Source organism: Bombina bombina, chromosome 1, assembly GCF_027579735.1.
Source record: "Bombina bombina isolate aBomBom1 chromosome 1, aBomBom1.pri, whole genome shotgun sequence".
NCBI classification, from domain to species: domain Eukaryota; kingdom Metazoa; phylum Chordata; class Amphibia; order Anura; family Bombinatoridae; genus Bombina; species Bombina bombina.
This window is the reverse complement of record NC_069499.1, coordinates 1,141,272,720-1,141,299,135: the sequence shown is the minus strand read 5'-3', so window position 1 is coordinate 1,141,299,135 and position 26,416 is coordinate 1,141,272,720. Positions and strand designations below refer to the sequence as shown.

Below are 26,416 nucleotides of genomic sequence, written 5' to 3'. Positions count from 1 at the left end.
CTGGATTTGAACCCCCCCCATGATGTGTATTAAACTGAGAGATTTTTGTTTATTTTTTGGGGGGGGGGGTTCTCTCTCTCTGAATGGAAGGTTTTTAATCCGGTTAATTCAAAAGGAAATATATTATATACAATGTGCAGATTTTAAATGATCATTATACTATTGTCTGATGTAGTTGCTTTTATATGTAAGTATGTATACTAAGTATTGTCTTTGTTTCTACAGGTTGTATCTCTGATTGCCCACACAAACCCCTCGTCCTACAGTAAGAACTTGTAGTGAGAGGTAAGCAAGTGTTGTATGATGATCTTAATTAAGTGCTAGTTTACTAAAAACAACAAATATCTAGACAAAGTGTTAATGTTCTGATAGAGTGTAGTGTGTGTATATGTATTAGAGCTGGGCGATATGGGCAAAAAAAGCATTAAAAAATGTATTTAGCACTACAGAATCTTAATGTAGATTTCTCCAACATAGGTGTGTCCGGTCCACGGCGTCATCCTTACTTGTGGGATATTCTCTTCCCCAACAGGAAATGGCAAAGAGCCCAGCAAAGCTGGTCACATGATCCCTCCTAGGCTCCGCCTTCCCCAGTCATTCTCTTTGCCGTTGTACAGGCAACATCTCCACGGAGATGGCTTAGAGTTTTTTAGTGTTTAACTGTAGTTTTTATTATTCAATCAAGAGTTTGTTATTTTAAAATAGTGCTGGTATGTACTATTTACTCTGAAACAGAAAAGAGATGAAGATTTCTGTTTGTAAGAGGAAAATGATTTTAGCAACCGTTACTAAAATCGATGGCTGTTTCCACACAGGACTGTTGAGAGGAATTAACTTCAGTTGGGGGAACAGTGAGCAGACTTTTGCTGCTTGAGGTATGACACATTCTAACAAGACGATATAATGCTGGAAGCTGTCATTTTCCCTATGGGATCCGGTAAGCCATTTTTATTACAGAAAGAAAAAAAGGGCTTCACAAGGGCTTTTTAAGACTGTAGACATTTTCTGGGCTAAATCGATTTATATATAAACATATTTTATACTCCATAGCCTTGAGGAATTATTTTAATCTTGGGACTTATGTAAAATAACCGGCAGGCACTGTATTGGACACCTTATTCTCTAGGGGCTTTCCCTAATCATAGGCAGAGTCTCATTTTCGCGCCTCTATTGCGCACTTGTTTTTGAGAAGCATGACATGCAGATGCATGTGTGAGGAGCTCTGATACATAGAAAAGACTTTCTGAAGGCGTCATTTGGTATCGTATTCCCCTTTGGGCTTGGTTGGGTCTCAGCAAAGCAGATACCAGGGACTGTAAAGGGGTTAAATATAAAAACGGCTCCGGTTCCGTTATTTTAAGGGTTAAAGCTTCCAAATTTGGTGTGCAATACTTTTAAGGCTTTAAGACACTGTGGTGAAATTTTGGTGAATTTTGAACAATTCCTTCATACTTTTTCGCAATTGCAGTAATAAAGTGTGTTCAGTTTAAAATTTAAAGTGACAGTAACGGTTTATTTTAAAACGTTTTTTGTACTTTGTTATCAAGTTTTTGCCTGTTTAACATGTCTGAACTACCAGATAGACTGTGTTCTGAATGTGGGGAAGCCAAGGTTCCTTCTCATTTAAATAGATGTGATTTATGTGACACAAAATTTAGAGAAAATGATGCCCAAGATGATTCCTCAAGTGAGGGGAGTAAGCATGGTACTGCATCATCCCCTCCTTCGTCTACACCAGTCTTGCCCACACAGGAGGCCCCTAGTACATCTAGCGCGCCAATACTCCTTACTATGCAACAATTAACGGCTGTAATGGATAATTCTATCAAAAACATTTTAGCCAAAATGCCCACTTATCAGCGAAAGCGCGACTGCTCTGTTTTAGAAAATACTGAAGAGCATGAGGACGCTGATGATATTGGTTCTGAAGGGCCCCTACACCAGTCTGAGGGGGCCAGGGAGGTTTTGTCTGAGGGAGAAATTTCAGATTCAGGGAAAATTTCTCAACAAGCTGAACCTGATGTGATTACATTTAAATTTAAATTGGAACATCTCCGCGCTCTGCTTAAGGAGGTGTTATCCACTCTGGATGATTGTGAGAATTTGGTCATTCCAGAGAAACTATGTAAAATGGACAAGTTCCTAGAGGTCCCGGGGCCCCCCGAAGCTTTTCCTATACCCAAGCGGGTGGCGGACATTGTAAATAAAGAATGGGAAAGGCCCGGTATACCTTTCGTCCCTCCCCCCATATTTAAAAAATTGTTTCCTATGGTCGACCCCAGAAAGGACTTATGGCAGACAGTCCCCAAGGTCGAGGGGGCGGTTTCTACTCTAAACAAACGCACCACTATACCCATAGAAGATAGTTGTGCTTTCAAAGATCCTATGGATAAAAAATTAGAAGGTTTGCTTAAAAAGATGTTTGTTCAGCAAGGTTACCTTTTACAACCAATTTCATGCATTGTTCCTGTCACTACAGCAGCGTGTTTCTGGTTCGATGAGCTAGAAAAGGCGCTCAATAATAATTCTTCTTCTTATGAGGAGATTATGGACAGAATTCATGCTCTCAAATTGGCTAATTCTTTCACCCTAGACGCCACTTTGCAATTGGCTCGGTTAGCTGCGAAAAATTCTGGTTTTGCTATTGTGGCGCGCAGAGCGCTTTGGTTAAAATCTTGGTCAGCGGATGCGTCTTCCAAGAACAAATTGCTTAACATTCCTTTCAAGGGGAAAACGCTGTTTGGCCCAGACTTGAAAGAGATTATCTCTGATATCACTGGGGGCAAGGGCCACGCCCTTCCTCAGGATAGGTCTTTCAAGGCCAAAAATAAACCTAATTTTCGTCCCTTTCGCAGAAACGGACCAGCCCCAAGTGCTACGTCCTCTAAGCAAGAGGGTAATACTTCTCAAGCCAAGCCAGCCTGGAGACCAATGCAAGGCTGGAACAAAGGAAAGCAGGCCAAGAAACCTGCCACTGCTACCAAGACAGCATGAGATGTTGGCCCCCGATCCGGGACCGGATCTGGTGGGGGGCAGACTCTCTCTCTTCGCTCAGGCTTGGGCAAGAGATGTTCTGGATCCTTGGGCACTAGAAATAGTCTCCCAAGGTTATCTTCTGGAATTCAAGGGGCTTCCCCCAAGGGGGAGGTTCCACAGGTCTCAATTGTCTTCAGACCACATAAAAAGACAGGCATTCTTACATTGTGTAGAAGACCTTTTAAAATGGGAGTGATTCATCCTGTTCCTTTAGGAGAACAAGGGATGGGGTTCTACTCCAATCTGTTCGTAGTTCCCAAAAAAGAGGGAACATTCAGACCAATCTTAGATCTCAAGATCCTAAACAAGTTTCTCAAGGTTCCATCGTTCAAAATGGAAACCATTCGAACAATTCTTCCTTCCATCCAGGAAGGTCAATTCATGACCACGGTGGATTTAAAGGATGCGTATCTACATATTCCTATTCACAAGGAACATCATCGGTTCCTAAGGTTCGCATTCCTGGACAAGCATTACCAGTTTGTGGCACTTCCGTTCGGATTAGCCACTGCTCCAAGGATTTTCACAAAGGTACTAGGGTCCCTTCTAGCGGTGCTAAGACCAAGGGGCATTGCAGTAGTACCTTACTTGGACGACATTCTGATTCAAGCGTCGTCCCTTCCTCAAGCAAAGGCTCACACGGACATTGTCCTGGCCTTTCTCAGATCTCACGGGTGGAAAGTGAACGTAGAAAAAAGTTCTCTATCTCCGTCAACAAGGGTTCCCTTCTTGGGAACAATAATAGACTCCTTAGAAATGAGGATTTTTCTGACAGAGGCCAGAAAATCAAAACTTCTAAACTCTTGTCAAATACTTCATTCTGTTCCTCTTCCTTCCATAGCGCAGTGCATGGAAGTAATAGGTTTGATGGTAGCGGCAATGGACATAGTTCCTTTTGCGCGAATTCATCTAAGACCATTACAACTGTGCATGCTCAGTCAGTGGAATGGGGACTATACAGACTTGTCTCCGACGATACAAGTAGATCAGAGGACCAGAGATTCACTCCGTTGGTGGCTGTCCCTGGACAACCTGTCACAGGGGATGAGCTTCCGCAGACCAGAGTGGGTCATTGTCACGACCGACGCCAGTCTGGTGGGCTGGGGCGCGGTCTGGGGACCCCTGAAAGCTCAGGGTCTTTGGTCTCGGTAAGAATCTCTTCTCCCGATAAATATTCTGGAACTGAGAGCGATATTCAATGCTCTCAAGGCTTGGCCTCAGCTAGCAAAGGCCAAGTTCATACGGTTTCAATCAGACAACATGACGACTGTTGCGTACATCAACCATCAGGGGGGAACAAGGAGTTCCCTGGCGATGGAAGAAGTGACCAAAATCATTCAATGGGCGGAGACTCACTCCTGCCACTTGTCTGCAATCCACATCCCAGGAGTGGAAAATTGGGAAGCGGATTTTCTGAGTCGTCAGACATTTCATCCGGGGGAGTGGGAACTCCATCCGGAAATCTTTGCCCAAATTACTCAATTGTGGGGCATTCCAGACATGGATCTGATGGCCTCTCGTCAGAACTTCAAGGTTCCTTGCTACGGGTCCAGATCCAGGGATCCCAAGGCGACTCTAGTAGATGCACTAGTAGCACCTTGGACCTTCAAACTAGCTTATGTATTCCCGCCGTTTCCTCTCATCCCCAGGCTGGTAGCCAGGATCAATCAGGAGAGGGCATCGGTGATCTTGATAGCTCCTGCGTGGCCACGCAGGACTTGGTATGCAGACCTGGTGAATATGTCATCGGCTCCACCATGGAAGCTACCTTTGAGACGAGACCTTCTTGTTCAAGGTCCGTTCGAACATCCGAATCTGGTCTCACTCCAACTGACTGCTTGGAGATTGAACGCTTGATCTTATCAAAGCGAGGGTTCTCAGATTCTGTCATTGATACTCTTGTTCAGGCCAGAAAGCCTGTAACTAGAAAAATTTACCACAAAATATGGAAAAAATATATCTGTTGGTGTGAATCTAAAGGATTCCCTTGGGACAAGGTAAAAATTCCTAAGATTCTATCCTTTCTTCAAGAAGGTTTGGAGAAAGGATTATCTGCAAGTTCCTTGAAGGGACAGATTTCTGCCTTGTCTGTGTTACTTCACAAAAAGCTGGCAGCTGTGCCAGATGTTCAAGCCTTTGTTCAGGCTCTGGTTAGAATCAAGCCTGTTTACAAACCTTTGACTCCTCCTTGGAGTCTCAATTTAGTTCTTTCAGTTCTTCAGGGGGTTCCGTTTGAACCCTTACATTCCGTTGATATTAAGTTATTATCTTGGAAAGTTTTGTTTTTGGTTGCAATTTCTTCTGCTAGAAGAGTTTCAGAATTATCTGCTCTGCAGTGTTCTCCTCCTTATCTGGTGTTCCATGCAGATAAGGTGGTTTTACGTACTAAACCTGGTTTTCTTCCGAAAGTTGTTTCTAACAAAAACATTAACCAGGAGATAGTCGTGCCTTCTTTGTGTCCGAATCCAGTTTCAAAGAAGGAACGTTTGTTGCACAATTTGGATGTTGTTCGTGCTCTAAAATTCTATTTAGATGCTACAAAGGATTTTAGACAAACATCTTCCTTGTTTGTTGTTTATTCTGGTAAAAGGAGAGGTCAAAAAGCAACTTCTACCTCTCTCTCTTTTTGGATTAAAAGCATCATCAGATTGGCTTATGAGACTGCCGGACGGCAGCCTCCTGAAAGAATCACAGCTCATTCCACTAGGGCTGTGGCTTCCACATGGGCCTTCAAGAACGAGGCTTCTGTTGATCAGATATGTAAGGCAGCTACTTGGTCTTCACTGCACACTTTTACTAAATTTTACAAGTTTGATACTTTTGCTTCTTCTGAGGCTATTTTTGGGAGAAAGGTTTTGCAAGCCGTGGTGCCTTCCATCTAGGTGACCTGATTTGCTCCCTCCCTTCATCCGTGTCCTAAAGCTTTGGTATTGGTTCCCACAAGTAAGGATGACGCCGTGGACCGGACACACCTATGTTGGAGAAAACAGAATTTATGTTTACCTGATAAATTACTTTCTCCAACGGTGTGTCCGGTCCACGGCCCGCCCTGGTTTTTTAATCAGGTCTGATAATTTATTTTCTTTAACTACAGTCACCACGGTATCATATGGTTTCTCCTATGCAAATATTCCTCCTTTACGTCGGTCGAATGACTGGGGAAGGCGGAGCCTAGGAGGGATCATGTGACCAGCTTTGCTGGGCTCTTTGCCATTTCCTGTTGGGGAAGAGAATATCCCACAAGTAAGGATGACGCCGTGGACCGGACACACCGTTGGAGAAAGTAATTTATCAGGTAAACATAAATTCTGTTGTTTATCAATGTCCAATACACTCTTTTGAGCATACAAATACAAAACAAAAAATAGTTACAATAAAATTTTGCTGCCTGTGATGTGATTTAATAGTAGCCACTAGCAGTGGCGTCACTAGGGTTGGTGTCACCCGGTGCGGTAAGTTATGGTGTCACCCCCCCCCCCCAGAAAGCAGACACACACAAAAACACAGTCACACACACATACAAACACTCAGACACACTTAAAAACACACTCAGATGCACACACAAACACTCGGAAACACACTCAGACACACACACAAAAACACACAGACACACACACAAAAACACACAGACAGACACACAAAAACACACAGACAGACACACACACATACAAACACTGAGACACACACACACACACACACACACAAAAACTCAGACACGCACACACACATACAAAATATGTAAACTGCACTGCATTAATTATAAAGCTCATGCCTAGAGCTGCTCCCTGGCTCAGCAGAGCATCAAATGAAAGATAAACAGAGCACTCTAAAATAAATCACTGAAGAAAAGGTTTAGGCGCGCAAACTATGAAAATTCTGCTCTCTGACTCTGTTCCAAGTCTGTCAGTGCACAGCCCCGGGCCGTGTGCCTACCGCTTCTTATGGCCAATCACCTCTGCACTCTGCCCACTCCCAGACCCCCGCCCACCCTCCCCTCCTACCTCTTCAGTGTGCACTTAGTGTACCGTAAACGTACCGGTCTGGTGGGCATCATACGTGGCTCCTTCACTTTAGAGACAGTGTCAGACAGTCATGCGGTCAGGTGCCAGGCATCCCCCTCACGATTTCCCAATTCCCGTTTAGAGAGACAGCACAGCAGTGAGTGACTCCACTGCTCCACACGTCACTGAGCAGTGAGCACAGATAGGCAGGCAGATTTAGGCTAGCAGCGCAACTTCACAAGCAAAAGCAGCTGGGAAAATTATTTGTTGAAATTGCAGTGCTGGCTCAAGGGGCAGAAAAATGAAGTGTCTACAACTTCCCCAGTCCTACTAATGTTGACAAATGCCGGCCCCTCTAATAAAAAAAAATCTATGCCTCTCTACATTGTATTTTGTTGAATTTCAATAAAATGTAAAAAAATAATAATAAAAAATATATATATATATATTTTTTTGGTGGTGTCACCCCCTGGAGGGTGTCACCCAGGTGCGGCCCGCACCCCCCTAGTGATGCCACTGGCCACTAGCCAGTTATTAGGTCTTATGACACACAAGTTCACACAACATTGTCATGTTTTATTGGACAGTCATTCTAACAGTTTGGACACAGTGGTATAATTAACATATGAAGCAGTGTAAGCATGGAGAAACCTGAAAATCTCTGTGTTTACAGCAGTATGACTTGTGAAGTTCTGTATATAAATATAAGTTCAGTAAAGTAAGTACAATGAATGCACACACTGCTGCATGTGTTGTTCATTTTAGGAGTTACTGTCGAGGGAAACATGAGGGATGTGGCATTGACAATGTCAATCCTGACATTCTGCAGCCTCTGTCATATTACATCACACACTAGTCACAGCTATTCTGTAGTAGTAGATCTATATAAAAGACCACTAAGAAGAAGCAGAACACAGTTATATACAGGAGGTAAGTACATAACAAATGAACTCAACACATACAAACAAAGCTAATTTAAATGAAATTAGCTGGCCAGTTCTTACCACATTGCCCATGTTTTCTTGGGCAGTCAGCCTACCTGTGGTAAGCGTAACATATGAAGCAGTGTGTGCAGCATGTAGAAAGAAACCTGAAAAGTGTTGACTGAGGACTATCCAGCTCCAGCTGCATGATTTGTGTTTCTAAGTAAAGGTAGTACAATGCAGCACACTGCTGCATGTGTTAGTCATTTAGCTGAGTGACTGTCCATGAAAACATGGGGAATGTGGCATTGACAAGGTCAATCCTGACATCCTGCAGCCTGTCATATCACATTCATTTTTACAGCTATAGCTGTAGTACAGAACACTAAGAAGTAGAACACCAGTTATAACTAGTACAATACATAATACAAACAACTGAACTAAACACACACACAGCTAATTGAAATGAAAATAGCTGTCCATTTCTTACCACATTGTCCTTTGTTTTCTTGGGCACTGGGCAGTCAGTCTAGCTGTGGTACGAGTAACATATGAAACAGTGTATGCATTGCATGCATGGAGAAACCTGAACAGTGCTGAGTGTGCAGCAGCATGATGTGTGCTCTGTTTCTAAGTACAGTAAAGCTATTATAATGCACACTGATGCATGTGTTAGTTATTTAGCTGAGTGACTGTCCACTGTTCAGGAAAACATGGGGGATGTGGCATTGACAAGGGCAATCCTTACATCCTGCAGCCTGTTATTACATACATTTTTACAGCTCTAGCTGTAGTACAGAACACTTAGAACACTGGTAGTTAGAGTACAACTACAATACATAATACAAACAAGTAAACTCAACACACACAACAGCAAGTTTAAATTAAATTAGCTGGACAGTTATTACCAAAACACATTGTCCATTTTTTCTTGGCCAGTCAGTCTATCTGTGGTATGATTAACATATGATGCGTACTGTGCAGCACTGATTTGTGTTTCTAATTGCACATTAAAGGTAGTACTAGTACAACGCACACTGCTTCATGTGTTAGTCATGTAGCTGAGTGACTACTCTAGGAAAACATGAGGGATGTGGCATTAACAAGGTAAATCATGCAACCTGTTTTTGACATCCATGCATCAACTAATAGCAGCAGTTCTGCAGCATAGTACAGTAAGAGTACATTATTCAAAATTAAAACCGAGAATACAGGGGGACTTCCGGGCGGCTATCTTAGTAGTCGCACTCAGCTTCAGCTCCTTCAGCTCTCTTTAAAAACTCACTATTTATGGGAATCAGAAGTAGATATACTCCTTTTTAAAATAGTGAGGAAGCTTAGCTGTTGAAGAAATTTGAACAGCTATAGGAGCGCTTGGGATCCCTGATAGGAATCTTAGCTGAGTAGAGTCAAAAGTATTTAGACTAAACCAAATATTTATAAATGGTTTTTTCAAAAAGGTTTTAAAAGGTTTTTTAAAATTCGTATTTATTTTACAATATTTATTTCACAGTGTTAAAAACAGTGTTTAAAAACAATATCTTACAATATAAATTCGGTAAGCAAAGGTGTGTACACTTTTACCCTGATGTTATGATATTAACCCTAATTAAACATAAATCTCTATATGGACATATAACTCTCTGTCTGACCCTATATCTCTATATGGGCATGTATCTATACTTGACAATATGAATATAGGAAAATTGAATTTTCTGGTTCACAGTATGTAATTCAGACCTTAAGAGACTTTTCAGCCATAAGGTAAAAAACATATAAGATAAAAAACAACATAAGTGAATTTCCAATATATGTGATTACGTGATAATCCTTAAAAAATGAACAATAAAAGGTGGTAATCCTTAAAAAAGTTGAAAATGTATAAAAAACAGCATAAGTGAATTTCCAATATATGTGATAACGTGATAATCCTTAAAAAATAAACAATAAAAGGTGGTAATCCTTAAAAATGTATAAAAAGTGAATAAAAAAAGAAAAAAAATTGTTTGAATAAAAAAAGTTTTTCAAAAAACAAAAAACAAAAAATAAAAGCCGGTGTACACCTTAAAGGCTTTAGTGTGGATATCCTTGCAAGTAGTGACAAAATCTTGTAAAAAATAATGTAAAAAACAATAATATATATATATATATAATTGTGAGGAAAGTCTTAGTTCAATCTGATGTTCTTTATGTGACAGTTTATATCCGGTGTGTGTTGATGTCGATATTCTTTTAAGTGATGTTTAAATCCTAATGCTCCTTTAGTCCAAATGTCGATTATTCACAGAAATTCACAGAATCTTCTATGTCTTAAATAGAAGAAAGTAAACAAACATAGTGCAATATGCCTATCCAAATGCGGCTTGAATGGTATAGAACTCACCGTTTGGAGACCTGAGCTCTTATCTATCTTAGTAGTCGCACTCAGCTTCAGCTCCTTCAGCTCTCTTTAAAAACTCACTATTTATGGGAATCAGAAGTAGATATACTCCTTTTTAAAATAGTGAGGAAGCTTAGCTGTTGGCTTCCTGATCTGAGACATATAGGGTTTTGGACTATGATGTGGCGTAATAGCCCTCAGTACCAGACAATATCTTTAGAGGCCTTCTCCTATACTTGAAGCCTCTACAACGTCCCCAAACTAACTGTGCCGGAGTGCGCAGCAATCTAACTCTCACATAAATATACCAGTATGGAGGAGTTTTATATTACACTAAGAGCCCAATTAGATGCCTTTGAGCAGCTGATGGACTGCAAATTTACTGAACTAAGAAACACATGCAGATCATCGATGAAACAGCCAGCTTTACTACCAAGAGTTTATGAGATTATACAAACGGATACTACCACGGTGTGGACAAAGCAGCATACAGATCTGAGACCAATGCGGAATCAGCAGGCTACGATACACGGATCTTCCCAACCATTCAAGCACGGGTCAATCTTGAGATCACAGCAACAGATATGAAATATCCCTGAGGTACGGAGTATGAACTGTCTGCCTATGCCCTCGGCTCCCCTGGAGTGGGATGCGGCTGATCCCCCTAGAGGGGGCGAAGATTCCATAGCTATGGAGTAAGTAAGATCTCCGAAAATCACAAGGCACAAGCACACCATGAAATCTTTATCTTACCACACTCAGCAGTCCAACCTCAACATGGAGTCGCTTTCCCCAGCGTCTGACCTTATTACCCAATCAAACCCTGGAAGTGTATCGTCCTACCTCTGCACGCTGGCTCACTGTGCATTCCATTCATCCTGGAAGAGTGTTTTCACCAGCAGCGGGGACACAAGATTGGGTGAACCGCTATGAGCAGCCCAGCCTAGAAATCTCACAACTGCACAATGGGATCGTCCTTAGAGGCATATCAACCTACCTTGTCGAAGGTTGGGGTAAGCAGCATGCAGGACTATTAGTTAAGAATCAGGCTCTTATTATTGTACCAAGCCCCCAATGCAACCATGCTCTTTACATGAACGATCTGCAAGCCTTCCTCATGGAACTTTCTGATAGGCGTTATGATACCATCAAAGTGAGTACAAGCGAGTACATATCACAACCTCCTATCATGATCTTCGCAACTTTTCTTCTACGCCGAGGTTCTCAGGGACTTACTTTGAATACATCATTATACTCTGTGCAATGCTCCCCGGCAGGCAAAACTGGCATTGGCTAGGTTACAGATGCTTACACCTGAGTCTGAGACTAGTGGTACTACTTCAAATTTTACTCACTTTGGCTAGAAAAATTACAAAGGTATATTTAGATTATCAGTTACTGCTAACAAATATCCAGAAGGTGGATTCATGTACTCTACCTGCATTGCATGCAATATTAAACTATTAAAGTTTTGAATAAGTATAGAGCTTTGTTGCACTATAACTCTCATTATACAAGTGACCTGAAGGTGTTTCTCAACAATGTTACTCACTTAATCCTTAAATAAATGATAAATTGCTCTCCATAGTCACATTTCATAGTGACATAATTATAGGATATCTAAGCTTTCATGCCTGCCCCATAATTGAATAATTCACATATGTCCTGTTTTACTCCCCTCCTTATAGACACAGAAAGAGGTCCCTCATGTGTTTTGGGTTTCATATCCCTTGCTTTCCTCTATACAGATTATTTAAGCCCTCATAAGGTTTAAGAGAGACCCAGGTCTTTTGAGTGGAGACAACCCTTTATTATATCTATTACAAGCTAGGGGGAATTACTTTTACTTTTATTATTTAAACCTCCTCCATTCATTTCTCTTATAATGTTACTCATAGTTTGTACTCTGTTTTCTCATATGTTTTTAAAGGTCCATAAGTGACCATATATGTCAGAAGAGATCCTCTCCAGTTTCATATTTTATTTTTAGGGTACGAGTGTGACCCGATTCAGTTTGAGAGGTATTACATTATTAAACAAAATTAAAATGAGATTTCATTATACACCGTTCATTTATGTTGCTAACGTTGACAGATTTGGATTGTTTGTGTACAAGCCTGGTTTTTTTAGACACTTTCTCTGTGTATGTGTATTTACAAAACTATTATCCAGGCTGTTTCTTATATAGTTATTACTGCAAGCCATTTTTCCCTTTCTGCTATTGTTTGTCCTAATTCACACACAAAAAGGTTTCTGGTATATTTGTATACAGACATTTGCACATTTACCTATTATAGTGGCATGCTTGCAAAGCTGATGTTTAGCGGCTTACTTTCCACCTCAGCCTGTTTGTAACTTTTCTATATGTTCTTGCTCTCGATGTAAATGGACGTATTGTTGTTTATTTTATGTACTTTAAAAATCTCAATAAAATATTATATTGAAAAAAAGAAGAATACAATAGAATAAATAAAAGAATAAAGAATACAATAGAAAAACATTGGAATTTGGAAGCTGGCCTGCCCTGGTTATAGCATTGGCCATCGATACAGCCACAATACAGTCAGTGCACAAAGTGCATGTGCATTTTCACACAGTATTTGAGCTGACAACATCATAATGTTTTTTTTGTCATAGTGAGTGACACATTAAGTACAACTATAACATAGAGCTTGTAAAAGCAGGGTCCATGAAGGAATTCTAATGATTTTTTTGTAATTGTAAATGATTTAGTAATATGTACTAACAAGAGAATAACGTAAATAAAATATATATTATATATATATATATATATATATATATAATTTGCATGGTTTTTAGACTTTATATAGGTTTATTTTGTTTTTGGATACAAAAACCAACATCTGACTAGGACAGTACAGCAGTACTGTAGTACCATTTTGTATTTCAAGCATTACTAGTGTTTTATTGGGTTAGGTTTTTGGCTAAAAAAACAACTATATGTACTGTTTCTGGCTTCAAGCATGAACGTTGACAGGTCACTACATTTCCTCCTGTGCTAAACAGTACACCCTCTCTGATGGTGAACTAGTTGCAGGAACAAAAATATATTTTTGTGCGAGCTTGCTCAATTTTGGAAAGTTAGTCTTATGTAGTTTCCACCATTGCAGAGGATTTTTCTCACTATCAATGGATGGAGAAAGCAGGTAGCTGTTCAGCTCTGATGCTATGGCTTCTTCAAGTTGCAGAGATGGCGCAGCGGACTTGAAAAAACTTCCTAAAGACTTTCTTGATTTCTTTGCGGGAGGAGGACCATCTGCTGCAGGTGCTTGCACTGTTTCTTCTTCTACATCTGTAACTTTGCATGGTGGACTGCTCATTGCTTGACTTGCTTTCTGCACAGCTTGCTGCTCGTGCTCAAACACAATGGCCATATCAGACATCACCCTGGCCTTGATGCTTGTAATTTTATCCGCATTTATGTAGGTTGTCTCGAATCGTGGATCAAGGAATGAAGATCTTGAGTATCTTCATCTTCATAATTTCTATTCATATATTCAAGAATTTTGGATTTCAGTGCCTTGGTAAGGTCAGGATCATCTTCCTCCAGAGCCATTATCTTTGTGTTTAATAGATGCAGAACTGGTTTAACATATTATACACTGACATAGTTTTCTCCAGAAAGGGCATCAGTAAAATCTTGAACTTGCCCCAGTGCCTTACTCACAGATTCAAGAACATCAGTGTCCTGCCATTGTGGAACCAGATGTCTGTTTTTTCTATCTGCAGAGAGAACCTGAGTCAATGCTCTCTGTTGCTCTAAAACTCTCTCTATTATCTTTTGACTTGAGCTCCACCTTGTTGGGCACTCTGTTATAAGTGAATGCTTTGGCAGTTGAAGTTCTTCCTGGGCTTGAGTTAATGCCATCTTCTTTTTCCAGCTGTGCGAGAAATGGCAAACAATTTTCTTGCATAAGCCTGTGGTCTAGAAATGTGAGGCTCATCTTTCACTGCATTTTAAATTGCAAGATGCAACCTGTGCCCAAAACACTGTAGTCTTGTCCATTTATTCAGAGCAACAGCCGTGACGATGTCTGTGCCATTGTCTGTGGTGATTGATACTTGTTGATCCTCACAGAGTCCCCATGAGGCCAAAGAGGTTTGCAAACATAGACTTTTGATCTCAAAATCATCATTGATTAAGTGCACGGTTAAACTCATATATGGCTCCATTGTTCAGCTTGACCACATATCTGTTGTTGTTGCATAGTATTTCAATTGATTTATCTCAGATTCAACTATAGTTTTGCTTTTTGCATACCTTTCTGGGATTGCAACTACTGAGAAGTAATTGCGAGATGGCATTTGGTATCTCTTGTCGAGTGTGTGTATCATTCTTTTGAAGCCTTCTTTGCTAACCGTGTATGCAAGTACCATGTCTTTGCATATATTATATGCAATAGCGTTGGTTATTTTTCTATGCCTTTTTGAGGTCTTCCCATATGATGCTGTGTTTGCAAATGCCTTTATGATTGATTGCTGCTGCTCAACTTTAGATTCACAGCTTGTCTGTGTTGTCTTTTCTCTACCAGGTTTTTTTTTTGCCATGCATAGTTCAAAGATTTCCGTATGCCGCTGTTTAAGTTGCTGGAACAGGTTTGAAGTGTTACTTCATTTTGCTGCAACACTCGTTCCACAAGTTTTGCAGATTACTTGGTTCATTTTTCACCTCCTCTTTTCTGAATCCAAAATATTCCCAAACAACTAATGTTGAATTTTTCTTTGGCACCAACAATTCTGTAGCAACATCAACATCATTTTCATCATCGTCGTTATTGTTGGACACGACCAGCTCTTCAGAACTCATGTTGAATTTTATGTACCACGCACACAATACCAGCTGGCACAAAAAATGAGGAGATTATACTACCGCACACACTGCCAATATCAGTAGGGTCAGGTGTCACTGGCAACCCTGGCACAATGAGAGACTAGCCCACATTCTTGCACTTGAATACAAAGACAGAAAACTATTGAATGGCCTTGATAATGCAGTAAGATTGGCTCTGATGATGCTAGTATAGCTTCTTCAAGTTGCAGAGATGACGCAGCGGAAGCAGTCTTATAAAAGCTTCATAACGTTTTTTGATTAGAATCAGACAATTTATTTTGATTAATAATTAAAGAATGGATGATATGCTTTTGTTGCAATTAAGACAAGAGACCACAGGCTTGCACTTGAAAGTCTTGAATATAAAGAGAGGACTGCAATGTGCTATATGATGCAGTCAGCTTGATTGAAGAGAGAACACAGGCTAGCTGCACTTGATTATAAAGAAGACAACAATGGGCTTGTTTAAGCTGTCACCTTGATTGAAAAGAGAACACAGGCTTGCTGCACTTTAAAGAAGAAAAAGATAGGCTGATAGTGCTATGATGCAGTCACCTTGATTGAAGAGAAGTAGAGAACACACTGGCTTGCTGCACTTGAATATAAAGAAGACAACAATGGACTCGCTTGAATAAGCAGTCACCTTGATTGAAGAGAGAACACAGGCTAGCTTCACTTGAATATAAAGAAGACAACAATGGTCTTGATTAAGCAGTCACCTTGTTTGAAGAGAGAACACAGGCTTGCTGCACTTTAAAGAAGAAACAGATAGGCTTATAGCATACCTCCCAACATTTCAAAATTAAAAAGAGGGACCCCCCCCCCCCGCAAAAAAATTGAAATGTGGTGGGCGGGGCTTAAAAAATAATAAGACCAAAGTAATAAAAATAAAATTCTAAATAAAGTCATATTTTAATACACTTAGGTAGCAAATCAAACACAAGCTCAAACCACTGGTATGGCTATGTGAGCGCTGTATTTAATTAGCCTTTGCAAAGACATTGCTAAATATTTTTATCTTATTGCACATTTATTAATAAATTCTTTAAAACTACTCTATGCATTCCCCATTAATATTCTAGATTCTGGCCTTTAAAGTCAGCAAAAACGCACAGTAGCACACTACATAGCATACACTTACATATGCACATACACACTACATTTCATACACTTATACATACAGATACACACACATAGCATACACTTACATATGCACATACACACTACATTTCATACACTTATACATACAGATACACACACACACTACATAGTATACACTTATACATGCAGATACACACACACTCTACATAGTATACACTTACACATGCAGATACACACACACACACTACATAGCATACACTTATACATGCAAATACACACACACTACATAGCATACACTTATACATGCAGATACATACACACTACATAGCATACACTTACACATGCAGATACACACACACTACATAGCATACACTTATACATGCAGCATACACTTATACATGCAGATACACAGACACTACATAGTATACACTTATAGATGCAGACACACACACACACTACATAGAAAACACTTATACATGCAGACACACACACACTACATAGAAAACACTTATACATGCAAATACACATACACACACTACATAGCTTACATTTATACATGCAGACACACACTACATAGCATAAACTTATACATACAGATACACACACACACAGTTATGGATACAGATAGACACACACACTACATCATATATGGGTATCTGTAATTCATTGTATGGGGTCCTGGGGTTGGCAAGCACATTAGCTGGCAGTCTGCGGCTGCCACTGCTCATTGTATAAAACTGAAGGCATGCTAGTATTATCACCAGGGGTTAGATATCATCATTACCAGAGGTAGGTTAGAGAGGTCACCATTACCCGTGGTCAGAGTGTATACAGCCTTCTTACTCCTGCTTAACCCACACACCATTCCTTTTCCACAGGGAATATAACAGGTATCTAACCATGTGAGAGCAAAGCCAGCTGCTTCTGAGTATGGGCCCAATAGAATTTAAAAAAAAAAAAAAAAAAAAAAAAAAAAAAAAATTTTTATTTTTATTTTTTAAATGCCTGGGGCAAATCGGGACAGATGGCTAGCAACTCGGGACAGAGGGACAGACCCCTAAAATCGTGACTGTCCCGCGAAAATCGGGACAGTTGGGGGGTATGTTATAGTGATATGATGCAGGCATCTTGATTGAAGAGAAGTAGAGAACACACTGGCTTGCTGCACTTGAATATAAAGACAACAATGGGATTGATGATGCAGTCACCTTGATTGAAAATAACGCAGGCTAGCTGCACTTGAATATAAAGAAAGAATGCAACAATGGGCTTGATGATTCAGTGAGATCACCTGGTTTGAGACTACAGACAAGAGACCACCGGCTTGTTTTGGTCTAGAGGATAAAGAAGACAACAATGAGCTTGCTTAACTTAATGATGATGCAATCACCTTGATTGAAAAGAGACAAGAGACCACAGGCTTACACTTGAAATGATTTGAATATAAACTTTAAAGATGACAATAATGGGGTTGCTCATATTCATGTTTATTTGAGACTGAGGCAACACTGGCTTTCCCTGGAGGAGACTGACCTTGCAGTTATAGAATACACTGGCTCTGGAGGACTGACCTTGCTGTTGTAGAAAATACTGTCTTTGGATGACTGACCTTGCTGTTGTAGAAGACACTGGCTTTGGATGACTGACCTTGCTGTTGTAGAAGACACTGGCTGAATTGCTGACCTTGCTGTTGTAGAAGAAACTGGCTGAATTGCTGACCTTGCTGTTGTAGAAGACACAGGCTTTCAGAGTTGCAGTGCACCTGCAGGATGACTTTGCTGTTGTAGAAGAAGAAACAGGCTGCACTAGGATGTGGATGACATTGCTCTTGTAGAAGAAGAAACAGGCTGCAGGATGTGTGGATGACCTTGCTGTTGTAGAAGAAGAAACAGACTGCAGGATGTGTGGATGACCTTGCTGTTGTAGAAGAAGAAACAGGCTGCAGGATGTGTAGATGACATTGCTGTTGTAGAAGAAGAAACAGGCTGCAGGATGTGTGGATGAACTTGCTGTTGTAGAAGAAGAAACAGGATGCAATCTGGAACCACAGCTGTTTGCTGACTTTGGTGAATTTGAGTAGACGACACACAGGCACTATCAGGCAGTATTTGCTGTGGGTTGAACAATGAACATAAAATATTTTTAGAATAAGGTGGTGGTGGGAGGGAGACGAGTTCTATTTTTTGGAAAGACAAAATAAATTATTGAAATGTAGAAAAAAGTGTTTTTTTACTTTGATGTCCCTCCCAGTCTATTACGGTTTCTGACTGTGTTTGTTCATTGTTGTCAACAACACAGTCAATGCGCTGGGAGGGACATCAAAGTAAAAAACACTTGTTTCTACATTTTAATTAATTCATTTTGTGTTCTGAAACAAGAGCAATAGAGCATGCCATGCTATTTAAAGCAACATTTGAAATTAAATTGACTTCTATTTTTTTAGCTTAGCTATATATTTATTTTTCTTAAACGCAATTGGTTAGGCTTACTTAGTGCTGCTATTTTGTTGCTGCACAATGCACATGGACTGTTAATAGGGCATTGCAGACTTGACACAATGGATGTATTGCTTGCACATTTAAGCATCATGCTAATTTTGATATTTTTGCTCACCAAAATGCATTAATGATTTTTTATTGTTGCAGCACTAGCCTAGCATCAATGATAAAAAACAACAACAATCTGCATTAATTGCAGAGGCTGAGCTACAATAAAAAAATATTACAATTTTTTTTAAATAAACAAAATATTACTTTATTTGCACTTGCTACAGCAATGCATCCATCCATAAATAAAAAATAAACATTTTATCAAACCAATATAACTTTTTTGGGAACATAAATTAATATAATAAGAGATCTTTTTTGATTATTTATTAAAAATGATTTATGTTATGGTACACTACTGGACTGCAGTCAGGTTTACCGGATTTCTGACTTTTACCTGTAACATGTATGTATGTATGTATGTATGTATGTATGTATGTGTATATATATATATATATATATATATATATATATATATATATATATATATATATATATATATATATATATATGTAGAAACTTTAGTGGAGAAGAGGCACACACAGGTCTTAAATAACATACACCTAGATTTAAAATTTTGTGTTAGAAGGGGTGCGTTAGCTACGCATGTTTTTTCCCCCCGCACCTTTTAAATAACGCTGGTATTGAGAGTTCTCTGAAGGGCTGCGTTAGGCTCCAAAAAGGGAGCGTAGAGCATAATTTACCGCCACTTCAACTCTCAATACCAGCGTTGCTTACGGACGCGGCCAGCTTCAAAAACGTGCAGTTTGAGCTGAAAAAAACCTAACACCTGCAAAAAAGCAGCGTTCAGCTCCTAACGCAGCCCGATTGTTTCCTATGGGGAAACACTTCCTAAGTCTGCACCTAACACCCTAACATGAACCCCGAGTCTAAACACCCCTAACCTTACACTTTTAACCCCTAATCTGCCGCTCCGGACACCGCCGCAACCTACATTATCCCTATGTACCCCTAATCTGCCCTGGTTTATTTGTAACTTAGGTTAGGATTTATTTTACAGGTAATTTTGTAATTATTTTAACTAGATAGCTATTAAATAGTTATTAACTATTTAATAGCTGTTGTACCTAGTTAAAATAAATACAAAGTTGCCTGTAAAATAAATATAAATCCTAAAATAGCTACAATGTAATTATTATTTATATTGTAGCTATATTAGGGTTTATTTTACAGGTAAGTATTTAGCTTTAAATAGGATTAATTTATTTAATAAGATTTATTTTATTTAGTTAGATTTAAATTATATTTAACTTAGGGGGGTGTTAGGGTTAGACTTAGCTTTAGGGGTTAATACATTTATTATAGTAGCCATGAGGTCCGGTCGGCAGATTAGGGGTTAATAAGTGTAGATAAGGTAGCGGCGACATTGGGGGGGCAGATTAGGGGTTAATAAATATCATATAGGGGTCGGTGATGTTAGGGGCAGCAGATAAAGGGTACATAGGGATAATGTAGGTTGCGGCGGTGTCCGGTCGGCAGATTAGGGGTTAATTTTTATTAGAGTGGCGGCGATGTGGGGGGACCTCGGTTTGGGGGTGCATAGGTAGTTTATCGGTGTTAGTGTACTTTAGAGCACAGTAGTTAAGAGCTTTATGAACCGGCGTTAGCCCAGAAAGCTCTTAACTCCTGACTTTTTTCTGCGGCTGGAATCTTGTCGGTAGAGGGTCTAATGATCACTTCAGCCAAGACTCTAAATACCACCGTTATAAAGATCCCATTGAAAAGATAGGATACGCAATTGACGTAAGGGGATCTGCGGTATGGAAAAGTCGTGGCTGGAAAGTGAGCGTTAGACCCTTTCCTGACTGACTCTAAATACCAGCGGGCGGTAAAAACCAGCGTTAGGACCCCTAACGCTGGTTTGGACGGCTAACGCAGAACTCTAAATCTAGGTGATAATCTTTATTTCATACATCCAGTCAACGTCGGTCCTCGTGGTGTTGTATACATATATATATGTGTGTATGTGTATATGTGTGTGTGTATATGTATGTGTATATATATATATATATATATATATATATATACATACACGCATATATATGGCTGGAAAAATATCACTATGTGTTACTAATGAGGGGTTAAAAGCTACTTGCCCAAAGGGACAAGGTTACTACACGCAATTTCTACGTCATCCTAGAATAGTAGAGTACTAGAAATATGTTTATATAATCCATCTTACATTTTTTAACAACATGTAAATCACACTGCACAGACACAACATATACACACACATGCTGCATACATACACTTTACACATACACTATACACATACATACACACACAGACACACACACACACACACTGGTTGCAGTGATGAATGTACATTGTGGAAGAGGCACTTTCTTTTCTCTAGACAATAGGGTAGGGCTATCGTAAGGTTCTCTGCTGTTGTAGGGGTTTCTTTTGATAGCCTCAAATTAAAATGATCCCCATTTCCTAAGGCTTATTTAGGGTCCTAGGTGGACATTAAATTAGTAGGAGGACGATAAAGGTTAGACGTTTTGCTTTTTATTAACACAAATACAATACCTCAAAGTCTCCTTGTCGACAGGGGTGTTAACTTATGCTGGTTTGTAAAAAAAAGATTAAGTTTATGTTTAAATATTTTTATTGAGATTATAACATCATATAACATCACATCAGTTTACCACCTGTGTCACGAGCAGTTTAGTGGCAAGGTCATTATACAAATAGCTGGAATGAAGCTAACAGTCTTGCAATTAACCAGGTGGATTTACAATTTGATTTCTCAAAGTAGCTTTTAAAAAACCTATAACATAGGGATTTACAAACATATCTAACTATAACAGGATAAAAACAAGAAGACCCCAAGATATATTCTAAAAGTTTTCTCTGAATCACCTTGTATCCAACTTGGGTTAGAGATATTAAGGCCACAGTGAGCCCAAGATAGAAAGTAAGAAAAAAAACGGAAAAGAAAAAGAGAAAAAGATTTGTTTTAGTTGCCGAGAGTTATCTCCCTGTTTGTCCCCCCCCACGGGTCAGCAGCTGTCTGTACCATCTCCCAACCAGCAAGGAGAAAGCTGTGTTTAAGTGTTAGGTCTGTTGTTTAGTGTCCAGTAAAACCAGATCTTCTCGAATTGTGTTTGTGTGTCCAGTACCTGTGATGCAGACTCATACATTCGGTATGTTAGAGAAATCCTATTTAAAACCTCTTCCCAGGGGGGGGCCGAAACCTTCCAGTATTTTGCAATACTCACTCTGGTGACTGTGCATATGATTTTGATGAACATATTTATCTGTTTGTTAAATTTGGGAAGGGGTATGTGTAACAATGCATGGGTTGGAGCCAGGCAGATAGTGTCCTCCAGGATCGAACTGAGTAGGTCAGAAGTTTTAGTCCAGATTTCCTGTATTTCCCTACATTCCCACCACATATGGTAATAGGAGCCTATTTCTCCACATCCCCTATAGCAATATTTGTTATGACTAGCAGACACATGGGCTGTTTTAATTGGGGTCAGATACCATCTGAACATGGTCTTAATCGTGTTTTCTCTCAAATCGGTACTCAGTAGTCCTTTACAGGCTGAGTGGAACACGTCATCCCACCATCCCCTATCTTTGTAAATGTTTAGATCTGATTCCCAATTAATGAATAATTTAGACTTGTGTGGGTTTCCAAATGTTTGTATCTGTATGTATAATTTGGATATGGCCCCTTTAGGTCTGTGGGATGATTTGAGTAGGCTTTCTAACGGAGTAGTAATGTCTGGCTGAAAGTCTCTGATGTATCTACAGATCACTGAGTTAACTTGTAGGTACTGGAACCACTGTAGCTTTACTGTATTGAGTTGTGTTTGAATCTGGTTAAATGTTTTAGGTTTTCTACCATCCATCCAGTCCGCCACTCTGTATAGTCCTTTGTTGGACCATTTATCGATTGTAGCATGTAGGTCTATAGGAGTTAGAGATCGAATTGGACGTACTAATGTTTGTTTGGATAGTAAATTCTGTCGTTTAGTCAGAAAGGACCATATCTGAGAAGTATGTAATGTTACCTGTGAGCCAGGTTTGTTTGAAAGCTCTTTTAAGGGGTAATCCTTCCACAAAATATCGTCTGAATGTGAAGAATCTCTTAGCTTAGCCTCTAGGTCAATCCAAATAATTTCCCTAGATGTGTTTCCCATTAGTGTTGTCTGGGCTAACCTCGCTGCCCTGTAATAATCTATAATGTTGGGCGCACCCACTCCACCCAATTGTCTGTGTCTCAAAATGAGTGTGGATATTATCCGTGCCGTTTTGTTCCCCCTAATAAATGCTATTATGTCTTTCTGTAGTGTCTTTAGGTCTTTAAGTGGAACTTGGATGGGGAGAGTCCTAAAAAGATATAATATCTGGGGTAAGATGGTCATTTTGACAGACGCTAGTCTGCCTAACCACGAGAAGTTATATGTTTTCCATTTATGTAGTTTTTTCTTTATCTCTTTATAGAGGGGTTCATAATTATATTTGTATAGCTGGTCAATACGAGGTGTTAAGTGTATTCCCAAATATTTGAGCGAATGAGCAACCCATCTGATTTGAAAGTTAATTTCAATATTTTTTTTGGTATGTTGTGGTAGTCCTAGAGACATTGCTTCGCATTTATCTAAATTAATTTTATATCCTGAAATTTGAGAGAACTGGTCTAGGAGAGTGTATAAATTGGTTAGTGAAGTGAGGGGCTTGGACAAAGTTAAAAGAATGTCATCTGCAAAAAGTGTTGATTTGTATTCTTGATTCTTAATTTTTACTCCTGAAATATCTGGGTCTAATCTGATTCTTGCTGCCAGAGGCTCTATGCAGAGCGCGAATAGAAGAGGGGACAGTGGGCACCTCTGTCTCGTGCCGTTTAATATGGGGAAGATCTTAGACTTGTAACCCGAGATTGACACTTGGGCTGTTGGATTTGAATAGATAGCATTTATAGCCGTAATAAAGGCCCCCCTGAATCCCATCTGATGTAGTACCGCCGACATGTATCTCCAATCTACTATATCGAATGCCTTCTCTGCATCCAGCGAGAGGAGCAGAGAAGGCATCCCGGTATCTCCCACATAATCTATGATATTTAAGAGCCGTCGTACATTGTCTGGAGCTTCCCTATCTGATACAAAGCCCACTTGATCTGGGTGAACTAGTTTTGGCAGAATATGTTTTAGTCTATTAGCTAAAATTTTCGTGAAAATTTTCATGTCTTGATTAATAAGCGAAATGGGGCGATAATTCGCGCATAAGTTGTGGTTTTTGCCGGGTTTGGGAATCACTACTATTTTGGCTTGTAACATATCTTTTGGGATAGTGTGCCCCTCTAGTATTAAATTACAAAAATCTGTGAGATGTGGGACTAGTATTTCTTTGAATGATTTATAGTATTCCCCCACAAATCCATCAGGTCCTGCTGCTTTTCCTGTCTTGAGGTCTTTAATGACCCTCAGGACTTCTGCCCTAGAAACTGGTGTGTTTAGTTTGTCTAGGTCTTCTGTTGTAATTGTGTGTAAATTGGCTTCTTTTAGAAATTGCTTTGTTTGGGATTCTGTGGTGTTTGTGTAAGTGACCTTATTACCGTCGTATAACTTCCCATAGAAGTCCGCAAATGTATCCGCGATAAGTTGAGGATTTGAAACTAAAGTGCCATTTGCCGCTAATATAGAAGGGATAATAGATGCTTTGCATCGGTCTCTGAGTTTATTCGCCAAAAATTTGTCTGGTTTGTCTTTGTAGATGTAGTATTGTGTATTTAGTTTCTGTATAGCCCTGATAGATTGAGTATTTAACATGTTGGCTAAAGCGTCTCTTTTAACTGTTAGGGTAGTTAAAATGTCTTTTCTTTTTGTAATCTTATGGAGTTTCTCTAAGTCAGAAATTTCTGTGTGTAATTGTGATATTTGAGCTCTGTACTGTTTGTTACTAGTGGATTTGTCCTGGATGAATAATCCTCGCATGTAGGTTTTATGTGCCGCCCAGGGAGACAGAGGATTCAGTGTAGTTCCTTTATTAAGTTCCCAAAAATCAGTCTGTGATTTGACGTATTTATCTCTGTGTGTGGGGTTTTTTAAATGTGTCGGATCATAAGTCCAGGATCTTGCTCTATGTGTATCTACAAATCCCTCTAGATATAAGGACAGAACAGAATGGTCTGACCACACACATGACTGGATTTTTGAGGTTTGTAGAAGTGGTTGTAAGACTTGGCTAATGTAGATGTAGTCCAGTCTCGTATATTGTTTATGGGCTGCCGAATAAAAAGTAGTGTCTGTTGTGTTTCCATATAATGTGAACCAAGAGTCAAATAAAGCATGTGGTGTTAGGTGTTCCTGAATGGAGCTTACTATTCTGTTGTGTCTGATTTGTTTAGATGTGAGTTTGGTTTTGGATTCTTTAAATTTGGTCATAGTGATATTGAAATCGCCTGCTAATATAATTTTATAGTGGGACCAGTTGGTGAGTAAACTGGAGATTTGGGTAAAAAACGAATGCTGATTGTCGTTGGGGGCGTAAACATTGCATAGAATAACGTGGGATTCTCCAAAGTGACCCCTGACTATAAGATATCTTCCTTCTCTGTCTGCAATAGTGGATTCATGCTTAAATGGTAAATTAGCGTGGATAAGGATGGAGACCCCTCTTTTCTTAGAGTTAGTCGTTGCGTGGAAGTGTTGTGTGAATTTTCTGGTCCAAAATTTCGGGATTATGTCTTTGGTAAAGTGGGTTTCTTGAAGGAATAAGATGTTGGCTCCTAAAAGACTATACTGGGACATGGCTGTACGTCTCTTAACATTAGTATTTAAGCCTCTCACGTTGTGAGATATGAGGTGAATTTTTGGTATCATCTAGTTCGTAAAATGTAAAGTGTTTTCTGATATGGTGCAGGTAAAGAAGTATTTAATACATATGACCCAAAGGAGGTGGCAGGTTCAAACCTGGAGGCGATAGAAAGTTGTGCTGACCCGGAGGGGGTGACCTTCTCGGCATCTTTAGGAGAAGAGTTAAAGAGTGTTAAAAGAGAGATATTAATGAAGCATAAACATGAAAAACAAAGTATAACATAACAACTGTTAAACCTAACTTGTAGGTATGCATACATTATTACTACTAACAAGTCGGGATAGGGGAGAGGAGCTGGACCGTGAGATGAGTTAATAAAAAGTTAGCTAATGTGCCAGCTTCGACTAACATAACTAATCATATTTTCTAACTAAGAAACAACATATTTCAATTCTTTTCCCCTCCTTCGTTTTGTACAAAGGAGGGCCTTAAAGTAGTTCTTACAAAAGGGTCAAGTAGCCAAAGTTCCCCTGTCAGGGACCTTGGTCAAACAGTACTCGGGGGGGTTGGGGCTCTGCCTGGAGGGCCCAGGCAGCATTTTTGTGACTGTTCTGCAGCCCCCCGGTGAAAAAACAATGTAGATGGGTCAGGCAACCTTGATATTGTATCATTTTTTGGTTCTTTTGCGGTTTACTTGTGTCCATTTTATGTGGTTAGAGGTGTTCGGCAGTGGATGAGGATTGTCCTCCATTGGTATGTTCGGGACTTCCAGTCCTAGTAAT

At 39.7% G+C, this 26,416-nt stretch overlaps 1 protein-coding gene across 3 annotated transcripts in view; it reads left to right on the top strand.

The window, feature by feature from the left end:
- LOC128645807 (signal transducer and activator of transcription 5B) overlaps nucleotides 1-26,416 on the top strand; it is a 981,630-nt gene that overhangs the window by 376,423 nt on the left and 578,791 nt on the right. For all 3 annotated transcript variants that reach the window (XM_053699073.1, XM_053699081.1, XM_053699087.1), the window contains exon 2: nucleotides 226-285. The gene's annotated coding sequence lies outside the window, so the exon portion shown is untranslated. The remainder of the gene's footprint in view (nucleotides 1-225; nucleotides 286-26,416) is intronic.